Source organism: Notamacropus eugenii, chromosome 2 (assembly GCF_028372415.1).
Source record: "Notamacropus eugenii isolate mMacEug1 chromosome 2, mMacEug1.pri_v2, whole genome shotgun sequence".
Lineage (NCBI taxonomy): Eukaryota > Metazoa > Chordata > Mammalia > Diprotodontia > Macropodidae > Notamacropus > Notamacropus eugenii.
Window position 1 is genome coordinate 89,460,471 of NC_092873.1, and position 20,974 is coordinate 89,481,444.

The 20,974-nt window shown below is 40.7% G+C and overlaps 2 pseudogenes; one reads left to right on the plus strand and one right to left on the minus strand.

Moving 5' to 3' along the window:
- Window positions 1-4,645: 4,645 nt before the first annotated feature.
- On the minus strand, window positions 4,646-5,508 carry LOC140522757 (guanine nucleotide-binding protein G(I)/G(S)/G(T) subunit beta-2 pseudogene; annotated as a pseudogene).
- Window positions 5,509-13,990: 8,482 nt separating this feature from the next.
- The window catches only part of LOC140522758 (dnaJ homolog subfamily A member 1-like), a 44,661-nt pseudogene continuing 37,677 nt past the window's right edge, over window positions 13,991-20,974 (plus strand).

Consider the following 20,974-nt stretch of genomic DNA (forward strand, 5'->3'; position numbering starts at 1 on the left):
GGTTTTTGAAAAAGTAGATTATTTTACCCAGGTCAGAATGAAAAAAATTAAACTATTAGGTTGTGTAGCTAATTCAGTCTTCATCTTCCTTTTAGCTACTAGGAGCATGGGACCAGGGAGCAGCAGTGAGCCTTCCCTATCCCAGGCCCTGGTATGAGTCAAGGGAGAGTGAGTAAGGGGGTTACTAGCTGGTGGTGATCTGGACTTGGATGTTTATAGTCTGAGGTGATCTGAGGTGGGATCCCTTTCTCCCTCCTTTTCACAACTTGTTTTCCTATCTAGTCATCTTCCCCCTCCTGCCTCCAAGTCTCAATGAACCTCTCTCTTTTAGGGCATTTCCTGAAAGGCTTTAGCCTTATCTTTCCTTGATCACCATAATATACCTGGCTGTGGAGGAGGAAGTGAGGCTGGTAACCTTGCACAGCCCTCCCTCACTCAAATCAAAGTGAACTGCAAGTCATGTCATCATCTTGATATGGTCCTCTTTGAGAACTAAGGACAAAGACAAATCATATACCTCTCCTCCCTTCCATCTCCTTTCCACACTTTCCCCAAGAACTACTTTCCTACCTTTTATCTTTTTTGGATGTCCACATGTCTGTTTCATCCTCTCCTTCCCTTCTCCTCCTCTATTCACCTTTAGTAACCCAACTCAATTGACCAGAGTTGGGGGAGGAGAGTGCCAGGTAATCTATTGGCAAGTTAAACTGTGTATCTTGGGTTCTACTTTGGAACCAACTGTCCTGTAGGCTGAAGGTATTGTAAAGGCAATATGATATAGTGGAAAGAACCCTGGATTTGCAGTCAGAAGGGCATGGTTAAATTCTTGCTTTTGCTTCTTACTACCTATGTGACCTTCGGCAAACTATCTTCTGGGCCTCAGTTTTCTCATCCATAAAATGAGGCAGTTGAAATGGTTTCTAATAATAGCTAACATTTATATAGCACTTTAAGGTTTGCACAGCATCTTACAAGTATTATCTCCTTTGATCTTCATAACAACCTTAGGAGGTAGGTGCTATTATAATCTCCATTTTACAGATGAAGAAAGTGAAGTAGAGATGAAGTAATTTGATCTAGTGTCTGAGGCTGGATTGAACTTGGGTCTTCCTTACTACCATGTCCAGCACTCTATCCATTGTGCCACCTAAATTTATCTCTAAGGTCCTTTCAACCTCTCAATTAACTCAATTTAATGGAGACACGACATCCCTGCCCCCAAACCACTTTCTTATTATTCTGAGAGTCTACTAGGGTGCAGAAGGTTCAATAAACCCTTTGGTTCATATTCTACCAATTGGAAATCAGTCATTAAAAATCACTTTGATCTTATATTGTAATAAAAGCAGTTTAATTAGTTGGTAGAGAAAGAATGTTAAGATCAAGAAACAGCAGATCACCACCCAAGGTTACTTTCCAAGCCAAGGTTCTCCTATCACACCTCCCCAAATCCAGGGTATTCCAGTAAAGCTACTATCTCAGAATGGTTTTTCATCTAGTGGAAATCAAGTTGAGGGAGGTAAGCCTTGTTACAGATACTGGTTACTAAAACTGCATCTTAAAGTTGGGTCTCCAGAGCCTATAAGTTGGACTTATGACCACTTTGTTCCTGCAGAGATGGGTTGGAGTCTGAGGGTCTGCAGATGAACCTGCCTCAGCCAATCAGATTTGAAGTTCTATCCAGCTGATGTGTAGCAGATATAGGAGAGAGATTACTGTGTATGTTTAGGGGTCTGGGAAGGTCACCATTCACATTCATCTTCAATCTCCTTTTTCCTCTCTCCTTTTGTCTTTTCTCACTACCTCCATTCCCAGCTCAGTTGAATTATTAGTTTCACACATACCTCCCCCCAATCCTAATCAGGTGCAAAGTTACCGAGAAAGAAGAGTCAAACAAAGCTGTATTGGAACACCAGGGTCTTGGCAAGGTATCAGAAGATGATCCTCTTTGCGCAATAGATCAGAAGAAAAAAAAAAACAACACGCTTTCTTGGCTTTTCAGATCCCAAATGGTTTCTTAATTTAGAATGAATCAGTTCCAAGAAAGAAAAAGATCATTTCCAGACCTGCATCAAAAGATAGTGCAGTTTTCTTTAGTAGTAGCAAAGAACCTACAAGTGATGTCCATTGAAACACTGTGGCATGTGAGAGTAATGAATGAATGAAAAAAACATTTATTAAGTGGTTACTCTGTGCCAAACACTGTCCTAAGTCCTAGAGCTACAAAAACAGACAGTCCCTTCCCTTGTAACACTTAAATTCTAATAGGAAAAGACAACACATTTAGGAGAGTAGTATTCAGGGAAGCATATTTTGGTCTGGAAATTTATAGATGGTGGTGAGTGAAGCTGTAGAGGACAGAGTTGAATTGAGGAGGTTTTCAGAACTGAAAGACAAAAGAACAAAAGATCTGATAGCGTGCTGGATGGAGAGGAAATGGCTTGAGAATGAGATGAAGTGTGTCTGGAGCACAGGCATAAATGTATTGGGTAACTGGAGCAACATCAATCATTATAGTGGGACCACAGGGCAGGGGTTTCAGGCATCCACGGGTAAATTCCTCCAGAAATTGGTTTCTGGATTGAGTATCCTGGTGGGTGTAGGAGGACATGGTCAGGGAGTGAAGGTGAGTATTAATGTATCTTAACAAACAATAAATATGTAGAATTCTGAGAAGTATGGAAAGACTTAAGACCTGCTACAGAGTGAAGTAAGCAGAACTACAAAAATGCATATAAAATGACTAACAATTTAAATGGAAAGAATAAAAAAACCCAAAGCAATTATATAAATTGTGTAAACCCATTGTAATTATAATGGCCACGCTTGGCCCTAAAGAAAAGATGAAAAATGTATTTCCTTTCCTTCTTTTTAGAGATAGGAGACTATGTATGTGAAACATTTCATATACTGTCAGACTTGGATGATGTGTTGGTTAGTTCTGCTGAACTGCCTTTCTTTTTCACCTTTGTTCTTTATTATAAGAGATGGGTTGGTAGGTTTGGTAGGATCTAAGGGTATATTCTGAAATAAAGGTGATGTAAAAACAAAGAGTATCAAGAAAAATCTAAATTTGAAAAAAAAAGCTACTATTAAAAGTTGAATTCATTTTAGATGCCAATTTTTTTTATTAGAAGCCTACTATGTACAAGGCACCATGAGATATAAAGCTTAGATAAGAAATTATTCCTGCTTTTAGGGAGCTAGCAGTAATGGTATGACACATTTAGACAAATAACAATAATACAGAACAGCATCAAAGTATGTTAGAAAAGAGCTATTTGAGGTATGAGAAGGAAAGTCACTACCATAGGGGATTAGGGAAAGCTTCATTTTGGAGGAAGCATTTAAGTTGGGTTTTAAAGGATCTATGGGAATTTGTAAAAGGAAAAAAAAGGTAGGCATTCCAGGTTTAAAAGCACAGTATGAACGAAGACCAAGAGGTATGAACATGTGTTTGTCTTTAGGGGAAAGAAAGACAGAATTATAGAGCTTCAAAACTGGAAGGGACTTTAGTGATCAACTTGTCTAATCCATACCTAAAAAGGAATCCTTACTATATAATAAGTGACAAGTGGTCATCTAGTCTCACCTGGAAGACAGCCAATGAAAATTTACTATCTTTTAAAGCAACTCTATTTTTGGACAACTGTAATTAGTAGGAAGTTTTTCCTGCCATCAAGCCTAAATTTGCCCCTTTGCAACTTCTGCTCATTAATCTTGATTTTGTCTGACTTGGACTCAAGGTTCCTCACCACCCTAGTTTCCCTTCTCTGGACATTCTATGGCTAGCATTTATATAGCACTTTAAGGTTTGCAAAGCCTCCTCGTCTGTATCAGTAAGTACTCCAACATACACAGGGGAGCCTGCTATCACAGGTTCTTTGATCTGCTTCTCTAAAAGGAAAGGCAACTTTTGAGGGGTTAACAATCACTTTAATCAAGCACATGGATCATTCAGTTAGTTCAGCGGAAAAAGTCAGCACCCTGAACTTAGAGAAAATACAGAGAAATTAAAGATCAACAGACATGGCTTTCTCTGTCTGACCATAATCAATACATACATTACAGTTCAAGAGACAAGTCCAACTATCTGAACATAGTTACCAGAGAGGGAAGCCCCAACATCTGGGTTTTCAAAGCCAGGGGGCTGCATAGCAGCTTCCCAGAGTCTCTTATCTGTCACACAAACCTTCTTCTAAAAACTAAGCCCCGAAGTAAAACCTCACCCTCAGAATATTTATACACTTTTCAGAGGCAGAGGGCATGACCTTCTGACCCAGTGCCTCAATAGAAAAAACTGAAGGTACTTGGGACCCTCCTACAAAACAACTCCCCTAATCAAGCTTCCCTCAATGGGTAGGCCCATCAATGTGTGGGGAAGATTTTCTTTAATCACATTATCCAATCAGAGGTACTTTTAATAAAACAAAAACAGCAAAAGATTCTACTTTGCTTGACCTCAAAAAAAACCAAACAAACCAGAATTGGAATTGGTTCCTTTATGGAAAAAAAAAATTAAATCAGTTTTTAAAAGCCACTTCCTAAAGCTTCCCACTCTTGGCCCTGACCATGGCTTTGTAACAGGGAGGAGAGTAGAGGTTCCTCCCAATCGCATCCCCGTCTTAAGGGGAAGAACTGAACCCTAAGGAAGAGGAGGCCCAGTCCCTGGCTTATGTGTATTGCCAGCCACTTTCTGGCCAGCTTCTGGCCTGTAGTGTAGGGCACAGCCCCCTACTCCTTCCTGGCCTGAAAAATTAAAGCTATGGAAGGTATTTGGGATCTTGAAGGAGTCACAGGAACTGATGGTCAAAGCCATCCCATCATCACCCCAAGACAGTAAATACCATTGTTGTGACCATCAAGGACACCTGTTCAGTCACTTTGGGAGAAGGCAAAAGATGATACCATAGATAAAATTGTTGTGAGAGTACACGAATAGTTCTTGGTCTGGCATAAGGTCAAAAAGGTGGCATGTAGTATCAATAGAGTGCTTGGTGAAAGCATAGCCATTTGGAAAGAAAGTCACAGCACTGATGTTCGATTCATGGCCTGGAAAATTTTGCTGGTATATAGAGTCCCAAACACCTCACAATTTGAAGGAAACCTCAGAAGCACCAGAGATGAAAAGAAACTCTGCACATCCAGAGCTGTTTCTATATCACATAAGGTACAAGCTGTGTCTCCACAGCTGATGATGATCTGGTGGTCATCTAGGAATCAACATTCCTAGTGTGGACTGGAAGCTCTCTGCTGACCCTGACTTTGCCCTATTGGGTTATGAGATTGTGGATGGAGCAGATATCTTAGCAGCCTTGAGTCTGTCCCCCAGTACATGGCATAGATTTTTGTCAGGTGACCCCACAGTTCCATTGTGTTCTCATCTGAATTCTTCCAACAGGGTCTAGGCCACTTGTCATCTCAGTGCGGGCTGAATCCTTGCTTGTTTTCTGGAATCTGGCTCTAGAGCTGCTTTGCCTCCTGTTTCAGCTGATCCAATTCATTCATGGTGCCAGCAGAGAAGCAGGCTCCTGAGGCTACCTCTCTTTGGCATTCAGGGAAATCTGGGGAGGGAGCTAAATCAGAGGTTGAAGCCCCTAGGACATTCAGAGTCCATTCAGAGGACATTCAGTGGGGAGGTAAGACCTGGTAGGGAGGGAGGCCAGGGGTCCTGCATCTGTAGAAATCGATCTCTCAATGTCATGAAAACTCTTTACATATGTTAATTTATTAATTCTCATAACAACCCTGTGAATTGCTCTTATACACACTTTACAGATGAGGCAGAGTTTAAGTGACTTGCCCAGAGTCACACAGCTGGCCATTATCAAAGCCAGATTAGAAATCAAGACTTCTTGACTCCTGTATTCTATCTACTGTACCACTTAGCTGCCTACAATTTATCACTGGTGGCCTTTCTCAAAATTGGTGCCCAAAATTGAACACAATACCCTAGATTTTGTCTGACTAGGGCTGATGTCAAAGAAGATTACCCTCTCATTATTACTGGCAGCTATGACCTTCCAGTCCAAGATGGAATTTTTTTTTACTGCCCTATAATACTATTGACTAATAATTGAACTTGCAGTCCATTAAAACCATATCTTTTTTACAGGAAAAATACACACGCATACAACTTCTTGTTAACAATGATTCTCCCATCCCATATTTCTATCCCTCTCAATTTTGTATCATCTGCAAATTTTATGAGCATGCCCTCCCTCAATGCCTTTATCCAAGTCATTGATAAAAATGTAAAGCAGTTTAGGAATGAGCAGAAGTCCATGCCAACATAATGTTGAATCATTAATAACCATTCTTTTAGCTTAACCATCCAAAAAGTTCCAAATCCATCAAACTCTATTATCCTCTAAATTCATGTAGGATCTCAATTTTGAACTGGAAGCGACCATCGAGGTTATTTAGCCCAACCTCCTCATTTCACAAGAGAGAAACTGAGACTTGGAGAGTGCCCAGGGCTATCTCTCCATCTTTTCCTACAAAACTAGTCTGATAATTTATCAAATGCTTTGATAAAATCAAGACAAACTATGTCTACACCCTTCCCTTGATCTACTAGTTTGCTGTCAAGAAAGAAATAGCCAGGTATGTCATTTTCCATAAAGCCCTACTTGTTTTTTGTCATCTTTCCTTTTCTAGGTTTTTTACTATTACTTTAGTGATTAAATTTCAACTTTACCCAGCAAGCAAAGTCTAGCTCACTACAGTTTATAGACTCTGTTTTCTTCCCTTTGGGGTGACAAAATTGTCCTTCTTCAGTCCTGCAATCCCTCTTCCATTTTCATGATCTTTCAGTAGTGGCTCCACAATCATATCTGCCAATTCTTTTGGTGCCAAGGATGAAGTTTATCTGGGTTAGGTGACTTGAATTCATCAAAAGCAAGTACGTATACTCTTATTTCCCTGCTTGTCTTGGTACTATATCCCCATTAGACATCTTAATTCTGTCCTTTCCAATGCTAAGGTCATTCTCCCTGGCAAAGAAAACATAAGCATAATCCTGACTTCAAAGATGGTGTTCTTGAAATACATAAGAACCAAAGGCAGGACATTGTAGCAGAAAGCTGCAGGTCTTTCTGGTTTCCTGGGGTCTTGAAAGAGTTGTTGCTAGTTTAGTCATTTCAGCCATGTCCAACACTTTGTGACCCCATTTGGGGTTTGTTTTTTGTTTTTGCAAAGATACTGGAGTGGTTTGCCATATCCTTCTCCAGATGAGGAAACTGAAGCAAACAGGGTGAAGTGACTTGCCCAGGGTCACACAACTAAAAAGTATTTGATGATTCTTCCTGACTCGAGGACCAGTTCTGTATTCACTGCACCACCTTGAAAGAGACTTCCATGGAAAAGTCACTTGTCCAAAGGCAGGACGAGAATAGAGCCCTGCTTTGGGACTGCACGCTGACAGACCAAGCGAGATGACTAGAGACAGAGCCTGCCACCATTGCTCCTCTGACAGCCACTGAGTTGGCAATAGGGAGGAAACTGGGAATGGATCCAGATGCAAGTAAGATGCAGATTGACTGGAACTAACTAGAGGAAGGGAAAACAGGAAACATTGTGTGCATGGTCAGTGAGATGCCCAGAATCCAGTCTACAGCCTAAGGAAGCCTCTACCTTTGCCACAATCTCACTTTCTGTTTCCCTTCTGACCAATGGGCAGAGGTGTGAATGTGTGTATGCGTATTTGTATAGTACACATAGACACATATGTAATTTGTCTCTTTTGCTGTAGCCACTGCAGCCTCAATTACAAAGCCACATTCCTTTGAATGCTTATTTGAATTTCTTGGCAAGTCACTTAGCCCCAATTGCCTCATCCTGGGTCATCTCCAGTCATCCTGATGAATATCTGGTCACTGGATTCAGATGGCTCTGGAGGAGAAGTGAGGCTGGTGACCTGTACAGCTCTCCCTCACTCAAAACAAAGTCAAGTGCAAGTCATGTATTATTTCTCTGATAGCATGGTCTTCTTTGACAATGAAGGACGGACACATACAGGATGTCTACGTTCTTTGGAGTCACTATAAAAGTATACAGTCATGACTTCATTTGCTAATGTGTACATGGCTTGAAATTTAGAGTAAGCAAGGTAACCCAAAAGGAAACCAGATTTTTCCAGGAGAATTGGGTGGGGGTCTGAGCCAGAAGAGAGAGACAGACAGGGACAGAGTCAGGGAGAGCAAGTTTCTAAAAATTTATTAACATTCAGATCTTATCCTAGCCTGCCTTTTTGAACTCTGAATGAGACTTAGCAAGGGAATATACCATCAAGTAAACTGAACAGTGAAACATTCAGACCTGTGTGCGCATCAGCATGACTAAGAAGATTCCTGGTACCACATACCTACAAGGTCTCTGTCTCATAAGGACTCCAACTTACAGAAGCAACATAAGAATTAAGCAACTCTTCCTTCTATCTGCTGTCAGACATTGTCTCTTCTATTCCAAGCATTAGTCCTTTGTGTGATCATCCTCTTTTTCCCAATATAGCTTAAAAAAAAGAAACCAAGTCTACTTTTTCTTTTTTTCACAATTATACTTTATTTTGACATTCATTAAAATTTTTTGAATTCCAAATTCTCTCCCTCCTTCGAGCCCGTACCTCACCCATTGAGAAGGCAAGAAAAGTGATAACAATTATACATGTGAGATCATGCAAAATATAGCTCCATTTTAGCCATGTTGGAAGAAAAAGTCTTTCACAGTTGATCATTCAATAAGAATTAGGTAAACAGGAGTTATCTGATGAGACCAATGTGGATATGCAACTCCCCAACTGATACAGATTTTTAAGAGCTGTATACGTGTTCGTGCTTTGCTGCTGAAGAAGACCGTGCCATCAGAGAAATAATGACATGACTTGAACTTGACTTTGTTTTGAGTGAGGGAGGGCTGTACAGGTCACCAGCCTCACTTCTCCTCCAGAGCCATCTGAATCCAGTGACCAGATATTCATCAGGATGTCTGGAGATGACCCAGGATGAGGCAGTTGGGGTTAAGTGACTTGCCCAAGGTCACACAGCTAGTGGGTGTCAAGTGTCTGAGATGAGATTTGAACTCAGGTCCTCCTGACTCCTGCACTGGTGCTCTGTTCACTTCACCACCTAGCTGCCCAAAGAGCTGTATACAAAATATGGGTGCGAGAGCAAGCAAAGGAAGATGAATATGAGAGTGTGGTGTAGTCTTTGAAAAATAGTGTCAGGTAAGAACTGAGGGGGATGATCTCAGAAAAACCCGAGAAGGCTTATATGTACTGATGCAAAATGAAGTGGGTACAATCAGGAGAACATTCTATACACCAACAACATTATTGTAATGATAATTAATTATAAAAAAACTTAGCTACTCTAATCAATACAATCATCTAAGGCAATTCCAAAGGATTTACAATGAAAAATGCTTTCTAGATGAGAGGAAAAACTGATGAACTCAGTGCAGATCGAAGCATACTTTTTTTCACTAATTTATTTTTCTTGTCTTTTTTGTGAAGCAAAATTGTACCCCTGGCCAGCAATATTTAAATGGAGAAATAGATTTGTGTAGTCTGTACCCCTCTCTCAGAGGAGGAGAGAACTGACAGCCTCATTGACCCTTTTCCTACTCTCCCCCAAGGTAAGAATCATCTTCTTTGAAGAATGGGCAGAATTCCAGAAATATTTATCTAGGTCTTCCACAAATTGAAATTAGAGGCTGCCAGCTCTCTTGGTTTAAAAGAAAAAAAATCTGTTTTCCTAGTCATTGTTCCTTAAAGGGGAGCGGGGAGGATTTCTCCAATCTTACACCTACCACCTTGGCCCCTTCCTGCCAAACACTGGTCATACAAAAGACCATCGTAAAAGTGAATAATGAGTAAACGCATGTTTAGAGCTTCAGCGTGTTGAAGAGTATCTCATTCTAAGAAAAAATGAAGAATGTTTCTCCTTTCCAAATCTTTCACACCAAATCTGTCCCTCATGCAGGCACTTGATGTCCCACCAGCATTCTCGCTCTGCCAGTTTGGATAGTCTTATGCAAAATGCCCTAAACTTGGCAGGTAACCTGTGTTACAGATAAATAGACTATATAAGCTAATTGTGGAATAGAATATGCATATACATTGGAGAATATCAGAAAAATCAGCTGTTGATTTAAGATAGGATCCAGGAAAAAGAACAAGTATGTCCATTGACCATTCCAAAGATTCACTGATCATTTTTAACTCTACATGGGTACCAATAAATCTGTCTATGGCCCAGGTAAATAGATTTTAATCTTCTCACTTGAAATTGTCTACCACAGGGGTGTTCAAGGCACTCTGTACATTCACCCAAAACCATATCTCACAAGCCACCACTGATATATTTACTATTAGTAGTTAGATAGGGGAAACAATTAGTCTATGGTGATGAAGCAGCATAGTAAGAAATGTAGCAGTAAAATATTTCCCTCATGAATAGAGATTCCCAAATACAAGCATAATCAGTAACAAGAAGGTTTATGCCTAGGGCAAATGTGCAGGAATTGTGGCCAAGGAACACATTAGAAGGGGTACATTGCAGGGAATTCTTGTGTCCAGGATGCATATTTAGAGGGGAATACTCATAGAGAATATGTGGTCAGGCTACACACATGGAGAGACAATGCATGATGCCTGTTTCCTGGTGATGTGATGAGGTTACTCCTGCCAGTCCTGTCCCCTTTTGGTATCATGTGATATGATCTCTTGCAGGTGTGGAGTTTCTTCCAGGCAGTAGCATGCTGGTCCTCTGGTCCCAGCTAGGTACTAACTTCTTAATCACTGCTCAGCTGGGCCTGTCACTGTCAAGCTTTTCTCTGCTTCTAGCTTTTGGCTTCAGGTTGAGTCCGCAAATGAGATGCTACTCCTTCTCCATAAGAAAAGTGGACTCTACCACCTCTCTGTTACCAAAGTTTCCAGAGGCTTCAGCTTCATCTCTTGGGTGAGGTATACTCTTTACACACCCAGTATCAAATTAGGGAAAAACCTGTAGCTGTTTTTCTCCTCCAAAAGAAAGTCTCTGCCAACGCTGTAACTGTGGTCAAATTCTTCCCTCCGGAGAATCCATCCCTGCATGGGCCAAGATATTTTGGAGCACACAATAGTGAGGTAGCCAAGTAGTGTGAGCAGGCATTTAATCTGTCTTTGCATCTTCTTCTACTCAGCAGGGGTAAGAGCTGTATTTCAAGCCTCTATCAGAAACAGAGTTAGAAAGTCTTTGGAAATGCTGCTTAAATTCTTTAAGGATATCTTGCAATTCCAAACCCCTCTTAATGGAGAGCTTTGCCAAAGGAAACACACAAGAGTTATGTAGGTCTCAGTTCCACCCCCTTCCCTCTCCAAGCTTCAGATTATTTGGATCTTTCATGAAAATGAAAGGGAGGAGAAAGTGCAGGAGCTATGTACAGATGTCAAATATGGGAGCAGCAGTCCCTGTGTTGTTTACAAACTCGAAGTGGACCCAATGAGATTAAAATGTAATTGGGAAATATTTAACAAAATAAATTAAAATATAATTGAATATATAATATTACTAGGTGATTTCCTAGGTTCATAGTGCCCTATTTTCTATTTGATTTTGACACCCCTGGATTATAGGTATTACTGATGGGGTGCTTGGGTACCTGTGCTTGGACACCAATTCTAAAATCACAATTCTTTCTCAAAATCATATTTCTCCCTAACCTTAAAACACCATTCCAGGCAGTTTCTCCCCAATCCAAGAATAGCCTGCCCCAGCAACAACCATTATTTCTTTTCCTGCTACAGTATCCAGAATTTATTAGTTTGAACCAGCTGTGTACTGGCTGAACTGGCTGTGTACTGGGTCATAAAGACATTTGCTACTCACTGACCAATCATATGTATCCTAGACTTAGACAGAAGTATACTCCCTTACATTTATCTTGTCCAACAAGACATTGATGAGAGCAGCCTGGTATTACTTGGTCAGTCCTGACCACTAGTTCACTTAGTGATGTTTCGGACCTAAAACCACACCTCCATGTAGCCCTCCCTTGGGCTATCTCCTGATGAACTCTGGGTAAAATACCTGTGTAGTAGACCCTAAGACTGCATGTTCCTTTACCTCCTTAACCACTCCCTAATCTTACCCTGAATCACCTGGTCATCACACTTGGCATATTTTTTACTATAGAATATACTATATAAACTTTACCTGCACCCCATTCAAATCACAGTTTCCCTAAGAACTCTTGCCTGCTGAGAATTGCAATAAATCTTTACCACCTTAACCTCAAGAATGCTCGAGTCCTCGGATTCTTTTCCAGATAGGCCACTCAGAGAACTCCAGACTTGGGGTTCCTCAGTTGTTCCTCTATCTTTCCTGAGCCCTCATCATTACCTTCTACCTCAATCCTCTGTTCCAAATTTCTCCTTTTATTGTGTGTGTGTGTATATATAATATCATATAATATGTAAAATATATATTATATAATATATGCAATATGTTATTATATATACACACATATAAATCAACAAGATTCCTAGAGTTTTGTCCTTCATATAGTACATATATACATATGTATATATCACATGTATCCCAGATGTAGTACACATCTATCAGAGTCAGTCATTTATTGGTTTGATGTATTTTATTTGTCCCTCCTCCCCTAAGATGATTCAGATGAATCAATGCCTGGGCATGCTGTTTTGGGCTATCATCTCCTCAAAGTCATAGCCAGAGCCCTTAACAATACAACTGTATGTCACACTCTAAAAAGACATATAAATTCAAAAGCAAAGGTAAAGTCACATAAGAATAGGATGATAGGTAACAAGGATTTTTATCAGGTAGTAAATTTTTTCTTCAGCCCAAACATGGAGGAAAAGGTTGAGGAGGAGGGAACAAGTATTCATTAAGCACCTACAATGTGCCAGACCCTATACTAAGAAATTTACAAATGTTATTATCTCATGTGTTTCTCACAACAACTCCGGGAGGTAGATACTACTATTATCTACATTTTACAGATGAATAAACTGAGGCAAACAGAGGTTAAGTGACTTGCCCAGGGTAACACAACTAGCAAGTGTCTGTGAGGCTGGATTTGAACTGAGTCTTCTTTACTCCAGTCCCAGCCTCTGTCCAATGCTGTCAAGCTAGAATTCCTATCTTTATAGGGGTATAAATTCAAATTCACCTTTTACCTCTCTGTTTCCCTTAACATAGCAGGAAAAAGTCAGAGTTCAAACTCATAGCATGGGTGATTGTAGCTTAGGATCTGTCATTCTCTCCCTCCTAAGTTTCTTTTTCCTTTGTAATAATTGGAGTTAAAGATCTTCCCTGCTCATTAATAGGCCTCAGGTGGAGCCCATTAAGGGAAGCTTGATTAGAAGATTCTTGTTTTATAAGAAGATCCACACCTTTTGTTAATTGTTAATGAGGCACTGAGTCAAGGAGGGTCATGACACCCTCCAGCTCTGAAAAGTGTTTGGCTTTGTGGGCTTACACTCTGGAAGAAAGTTCATGTGCCTGATGAGACTCTGGGTAGCCATTAAGGAGAGGGCCCCACCCCCCACCCCGGCTTTGAAAACCCAGATATTGGTACTTCTCTGTCTGATAACTATGTATATATGTAATGGTCAGACAGTTGGATCTGCCTGTTGATCTGTGAGGTATGTATTGCTTATGGTAAGACAGAAGTCCTGTCTGTTGGTTTTTATTTCTCTGCTTGCATTTTCTCGGTTGGTGAATGTAATTAAAGTAGATTGCTGACCCCTCAAAATTTGTTTTCCTTTTAGAAAAGCAGATCTAAGAAAATGTATAGCAGGCCCTCCTGTGTGTGCTGGGGTCCTTGCTGATACGTCCTTTAGTCTAACTGGTGAGGACTACAGAGTGCTAACACCTCATCTTCTTTGCAATCACCCATTGCTCTTATGTGGCTTGGTCATGGTTCTTTTTGCCTTCTCTCCACCTGGTTACTACCTTCTGTTCCTAACCCTTCCACCCCAATGTCCATGCAGGAAGCACCATGGAAGTCTTTCCTAGAGCTTTCCCTCATCAGCTCTGCCTATGTCAAAACTGTGAGAAAAATGAAGTTTCACTGGGAAACCTTGAATTAAGGGCAGAGGGAATCTCTGCCTACATGAGATGCTAGGCCAGCTGCAAATGCTGAACTTGGGGGTGGAGGGCTGGAGAGGAGGCCATTAGTGCCAAATGTGAACTAAATATAGAAACTTCTTGTTTAGAAGGAAGACAAAAGGACTGGGGATATGTGTAGGAAGACCCTTCATAGTGGGAAGGGTGCTGGACTTGTGGTGGAAATTTCTGAATTTAAATCCAGGTTGTGTCAATTTCCAGGTAACCTTGACAAAGTCATATAACTGTTTTAAGCCCTGGTTGCTTCATCTATAAAATGTAGATAATAATGCAGACACTATGTGGCTCACAGGGTCGTTGTGAAGATCAAAGGAGATAATATAGCTAAGGGTGATTTGTGACAATAAGATGCTAGAGAAATATACGTTATTATTTGCATAGCTTGGAGGAAACTTGAGATGTCTAAGATTGATGTAAAAGTCACTCACTCCCACAAACCACTCGCCCACATATGCACACATAGAACACAAGACTAAATGGACTATCCACTACTCCCAGAATGCCTTTACGCATCTTAAGATTGATAATGTGGCATTATAGGGGAGTTGTTACCAGCATTTGCTTTTAATTAGCATTTAGAACTAGAGTATGTGTAGTGTGCGTCACTCAACATCAACCCTCAGTAAGCTGGCCACCTTTCTGAGTGGCATGACTTTTATCTCATTAGTCTATTGGTATGTATTATCTAATCAAATCAATAACACCATCATCCTTCCAGTCATCTAGGTTCCCAGCCTCAGAGTCATCCTTGTTTCCTCACTTACCCTCCTCCTTTCCATTCCTCTTCCCCCCCCTCCACCCCTGCTCTCCCCCATCACTCTCCTCTCTCTCTCTCTCTCTCTCTCTCTCTCTCTCCCTCTCTCTCTCTCTCTCTCTCCCTCCCTCCATCTCATAGCCCATAAGTGTCTGAGGCTGGATTTGAACTCAGGTCCTCCTGACTCCAGGTGCTCTATCCACTGTGCTACCTAGCTGCTCCTTGCCCTATACTTCTAATCATTTGCCTGGTTCCATCAGTTATACCTCCACAGCTCTTTCCTTTCTCTCTTATGTGGCCACCATCTTGGTTCAGGCCCTTGTCATCTCTCACCTGGACTATAGCAATAGATTCCTAACTGATCTCTCTGCCTTGTGCTTCTCTCCCTCCCTCCCCCCAGTCTATCTTCCACACAGATGCCAAAATGATATATTTTTTATTTAAAAATTTATTTTCAGTTTTAAATTCTCTCCCTTCTTCTACTCTCTCCTCTACCCATTGAGAAGGCAAGAAATATGATACCCATTATACATATGAAATCATGCATAACATATTTCCGCATTAATGTTGCGAAAAGAGCAAGAAAAATAAAGAAAAATTTAAAAATGTTTCAATCTGCAGTCAGAGTTCATCAGTTTTCTCTCTGGAAATAGAGAGCATTTTTCATCATGAGTTCTTTGCAATTGTCATAGATCACTGTATTGATAAGAGTAGAGAAGTCTTTCATAGTTGATTATCATTTCAATATTTCTATTACTGTGTACAGTGTTCACCTGGTTCTCCTCACTTTAACAAAGAGTATTCTTAAAGTGAAGTTCTGACGATGTCACTTCCCTGCTCAATAGCCTCCAATGACTCTAGAGTAAGATAACAAGTTCCTTTAGTTGTTACTACCATTTTTCAGTTATATCTAACTCTTCATGACACTATCTGGGGTATTCTTGGCAGAGATGGAGTGCTTTGCCATTTCATTCTCCAGCTCATTTTACAGTTGAGGAAACGGTGGCAAACAGGGTTAAGTGACTTGCCCAGGGTCACACAGGTAGTCAATGTCTGGGGTCAAATTTGAACTCAAGAAGAGGAGTCTTCCTGACTCTGGGCCCAGTGCCCCATGCAATATGGTACCACTAACCACCCTGTTAGCTCCCTTAGTTGGCAGTTAATGTCTGTCATGATCTGATTCTAGATGACCTTTCCTTATTCCCCCTTATGGACTCTACATTCCAGCCAAAATGATTTACTTATTTTTCCTCCTGCAGGACATTCCATCTCCAGTCTCTGTGTTTTTGTACAGGATGTTCCCCAAACCTAGAACGCACCTAGGCCTCTGAATAAAAGCTCAGCTCAGTGGCTACCTGCAAAATAAGGCTTGTGATTCTCTTCTCCCACAACCTCCCCCTCCATCCCCCATTAATGCTCCACCATTTGTTTTGTATTTACTTATGTGTAATATGTGTTATATCCTCTGATTTTATGTAAGTTACTTGAAGGTAGGTATTGTTTCATTTTTATCTTTTTATCCTCAGTCTTTGCATAATCCTTGTACCTTAAAATGCTTATTGATTGGCTGATAGCTTGAAAAGTTCATAGCCCTGATCCTACTTGAAGGATCTTCCTCCCACCTTCCTGTCTTCACTGCATTTCTATTAAGGTTTCTTAACAGCTGGAATTTCACAGAGGATCTGGGTTTCAATTCTGCCTCTGCCATTTACTTCCTGAGTAATCCTGGGCAAATCACTTCCCCTCTCTACAATTTCCTCATCTGTAAAACCTGGGGATTGGACTAGACAACTTCTAAGTTCTCTCACAGCTCTTAAATCAATGTTCCTACAAATACTGAAGTTATCTGGGGGCAGCAAAGTGGTACAGGACATAGGGAACTGACTCCAAGGCCAAGGCCTGTACCACTCAAACATCTGGGGTGGAGTGTGTGTGTGTGTGTGTGTGTGTGTGTGTACACTTTATGATTCACAAAGTGCTTTCTATACATTATCTCAGACACAATTCTTTCCTAACTCAGAGAAGCAATTAGGCTTCATGTCTTGGCTCACAATCGACTGAACTAACTCAGTCAGTTTCCATATGTTTAAATGTAATAGGAGAAAAGAATTTCCTATTAGGATAGATTCATAAATAATAAGATAAGAAAGGTGCCAGAGAGAATACTGAAATTTTAATTCCAGGATGTCTGTGTTTTCAACAGTCATTGCTTGTGTCAACCTGAAAGTTTGGTTAAAAGAGGCAAACAGGCTAAATTCATATTGTTTATTCCCTTAAAGCTAGCTGATACATGATCATGGAGCCAGAAGGAAACTTCTGACTGTCTGATACAAGCATGACCAGGCTTAAATCTGTTTCGAGACAATCCCAGCGTGTCTGTGTCCCTCAGATTTATGGTCTCTATATGTGTTTAACTATACCATGAGAAAGGCATTTTCTTCATTGAATTAGTTGTAAATACAATAAGATAAGAAAGCTGACAAAGTTTCAATTGAAATTATGACCCAGGATATCTGTGTTTTCCTTACCATTAACATGCCATAACATAGTATATGTCCACAAAATATTAAGATAGTTATTAATAGTGTCTTGGGCTAATGGTGTCATAAAGAACGTTAGTTAAGTCAGCCCCATCTGGCCTTGTTGACATAGGAAGAGATATTCTCTGAGTTTACTTCAGAGAACAAAGAGGCTGTTAGGTTCAGGCTCTTCTTCTGATTTCAAGTTCTGGCCCTTATTAAAGTTCAAAAATGATATTAAATGATTATCACTTGCTGTGTTTTTTCCTTGACCTGGAAGAACTGGATTTTAGCTATGATATTCCTGGGAGTTTTCACTTTGATGTTTCTGTTTTCTTTCTATTTCCTTTATCTTCTTATTCTGGGCAGCTAGGTGGTGCAGTGGATATAGTACTGGGCCTTTACCTCTCTCTGTCTCAATTCCCTCACCTGTAAAAAAAGCAATATTGCATAAGGTTGCTGTGAGTATCAAATACGATAACATATGTAAAAATGCTTTGTAAACCTTAGATCACTACATAAATGACAGCTATCACTTTTTTTTTTAGCTATTACTTTTTGTTGTTCAGTTGTTTGAGTTGTGTTCAACTCACTGTGACCCCATTTGGGGTTTTTTTGGGCAAAGATACTGGAGTGGTTTGCCATTTCCTTCTACAGCTCATTTTACAGATGAGGACACTGAGGCAAATAGGGTAAAGTGACTAGCCCAGGATCACAAAGCTAGTAAATGTCTGAGGCCAGATTTGAACTCAGGAAAAGGAGTCTTCCAGGCCTAGCTCTTTATCCACTGTGCCTCCTGGCTGTCCTAGCTATTAGATATAGACATATATGTATATAGTTCTTTTAACCATTCAGTCAGTTGATGAGCACTTATTGTTGTTATTAGTACTTAGTACAATGTCTGGTACATATTAGGTACTTAATAAATGTTGGTTGATCGATTATGTATCCCCAGCATTTAGCACATCTCTGACATCTGACATCATCTCTCTTTGTCCACTGCCCTCCTTTGGATGCAAATCAAGCAAATAAAATTGATGTCAATTTGTCAAAGTTGCTGGTTGGTCCACTACAATAAGATTCTGCCTCTTTCAACTTGTGGTCAACTTGTGGCTTCTCTTCTATTTCTCTTGTACATCTTGTCTTCCTATCTAGACAGTAAGCTCCCAGAACTCAGCTTTCTTCTATCCCTTCCCTATAGTGTTTATATGGTGTTGGCCAAGGAACAACACGCAGAGGTCCACAAACTAATCTGCTTAATAGCATATCTTTCCTCACACCAATGTGCCTGTGGACTTGTACCTGAGGTGATTGTGCCAGGTATGTTTCTCCGTCCAGCTCAGGACTGTCCTCGTAACAGTGGAGTGCCCTAAACATACTAGCCACAATAAGTATTTATTGAATGAATCAAGAATATGGTGTAGACCTATACCAGGGTAGGTCAATTAGAGTTTTTCTGAAGGTCACCGATATTGAAAGAGATATTCTTTTTTCTTCAGTGATGGTCCTTTGGCCTGCTACATCCATGACATATCATGATTGTATGGCCATCCTACTTCCCTATCTAGTGTCCTAACAGCTTGCTCCTCTCCTGAGACCAGTCTTCTTCTCTCTCTCTCTCTCTCTCTCTCTCTCTCACACACACACACACACACACACACACACACACACACACACACACACACACACACACAATATTCCCCAACCCCCACTTTCTCCCTAGAGGTTGGAAAGTCAAGAGTTGGAGATTGTTGGCCATGCCACAGGAGTGCAGAATGGACTCTCTAAGGAATGGGCTGCCCCCTCTCTGGGCATGATTGCACCGAACCAGCACTGGTCTCTTTCTCCAGTGTTTGGTTTCTCTGTTGGATTTTTTTTTTCATTTTTTTTCTTTTTAGGTTCCACTCATTAAATAATTAATACAACTACTTTTAAATACAAAATTCAGATTCAACAAATATTTATTAGGTTCCTACCATATGAAAGTACTGGTGATCCAAAGACAAAAATAAATAATTATAAATAAATAGAAATAAATCAGTCCCTATTGTCAAGGAATTTACTTCCTGCTGGGGGGTGTGTCTGCATACAGATAAGTAAATACAGTAATGGGAAAACCAGGGCAGCCCATTCTCCCCCCATTTCCAGCTCTATCTGGGGCACTTCCTAGTAGAGCTGGTCTTTTTACCCTGGTTTCTTCCAGTGCCTCCATGATCAGACCACTTCCAATGACATGTTTCTTGCTGAAGGGCAAGCAAAACTAGATGCTTCTGGGTGGTCCTTTGGTCTCCATGATAGGGGGGTGGGGCCATCCCTAAGACAAATGGCCAGTAAGTAGGAAGAGCTTCCATCTTAGTAAATCTAAAAAGGAGAGACACTTTCTGCTAGTGCTCACTTTTCCTGTCTCTTAAAGTGGTGGGACTCCTTGAACTTTTCCTCACACTTCCAGTGGGGGTGAGGAGGGAGGAAGGAATCTTGACCCCTTACCCCACTCCATAGCAATAGAGGCTTCAAGTATGGCAGAAAGCACATGTGTTGGTTTCGAAGGGCCCAAGACTGGATCTTGTTTCTGACTGACCCTTGGCTTTGCGTTTCTTTCCTTTAGCACATGTAACTGAAGGAACAGCTGTCCTGAAATGAGCTACTAACTTTGGCATCTTTTCTCAGGTTTTTCCAGTGTCTTTTCAAAGACAAGATCATCTAGGCACACTAAGACATCCAGGTAATTTATTTCTCTGACTACGCTTCTCAACTTCCTTTGGAACCTGGAAGTGTCCCCAAGATGTTTTACCAACTGGTAAAATCTACCTAGGAAGATGAAAGTAGTCTTTCTTTTTTCTTCCTCAACACTATTAACACTCTAGCACCTTTTGCTGAGAGTCAAGGACCCAGAGCAATAAGTAAGAACCTTTGTGATCCAATCCACTAGCAAACTGACCTATCTGGCCAAGATGATGCAGTCTACCAGGAAGGAGCCCAGCTAAGCCACCCATCCAGCCAAGATGTTATGTACTTTGAGGAGCCAGACCAGTGAACAGTGGAGTGACTTGTCCAAATTCTAATACTATGGTATCCTATAGTGGATTTCTATGAGGACCCTCAAGAAAAAGAAAGGACTTCAGGGTCTTGTTGTTCTGGAATTGTGAATTGCCTGGCCACCTGTCTTCTCTACACGTTACTTTGCCAGCTCAGTATTTTGGGTTCATTTCTTCTCTCCCCCTATAAACTCTGTGTATATTTGTGGAAGAGTGTGCCTGTAATTTTGGGTGAAATGCTTTATAACTATTGTTATTGCAATGTTGTTTGTATAGATGCCTTTGCTAAAAGAACTGAGTCTATTGGGTGATTGTTAAAAAGACATGTACAGATAGGAGCTTACAAGCTAGTGTTAGGAGATTAGCCACCCACAGGACTACCACTAGAATCCTGAAAGTAATAGCAGTCACCCTCTGGGGCCCCAGTCTGTCTGTGGTGATGTGAATTTGGTGAGTGAATCCAGGATGGTGTGCTACACATAGGATGTGATAACAGGGTATGCTGAAGCCAGCTCATACTGGTTCAAT